Here is a 663-nt window from a genome sequence, read left to right on the forward strand (position 1 = left end):
ATCCAAATGAAAAGTAGCTCTAAAGAATAAACTAGACAAAATCTAATCCCAAGAGCAAGTACATTGGGTAACTAAATTATTCTCCACTTTATAGACGACATCCTTGTAGGTATAGATCTCATAAATAGCACAAGGACGCTTCCACTCAATGGTCGGACTAAGCATCGTACGGAGCATAACCACTCGCGGGATCTTTCGAGTAATTGTGGTAACCGCAATCACCTTCCCCGGAGATATGTCTCTTCGCCTTGCGCTTCCTCATAGGGACCGTCATAGTACTCAAGCACTGGCAGGATAGTCTAACAACATTGTACAATAAAGGAATGAGTTTCAAAGAAACCCAAGAAGGCGCTTAAAATCCATAATAACATAAATGGCAGGATTCCGTAACAAACATAAATGCAATATGATATGAGACAAACAATGAATGAATGAATCTAACTCTATGGATGCTGGTCTCTATTGGCAGACATGCTTTAAGTCATAGCACCGTACTTCTTTAGGAAAGTCCACTCACATCCTCAACCATTTAAGATATCTTGGATTCTCTCACGGATCATTTCACCGGTCTTGAGCAGCCGATTGGTAATGGGTCCTTCATCCCTCGAGACAAACCTTGGCAGGGGGTTAAGTCAACACACTCTCTCACAACCATTTGGTATA

Source organism: Hakea prostrata, unplaced genomic scaffold (assembly GCF_041222555.1).
Source record: "Hakea prostrata isolate BN-2017 unplaced genomic scaffold, UWA_Hpros_2 contig_40, whole genome shotgun sequence".
In the NCBI taxonomy this organism is placed as follows: Eukaryota; Viridiplantae; Streptophyta; class Magnoliopsida; order Proteales; family Proteaceae; genus Hakea; species Hakea prostrata.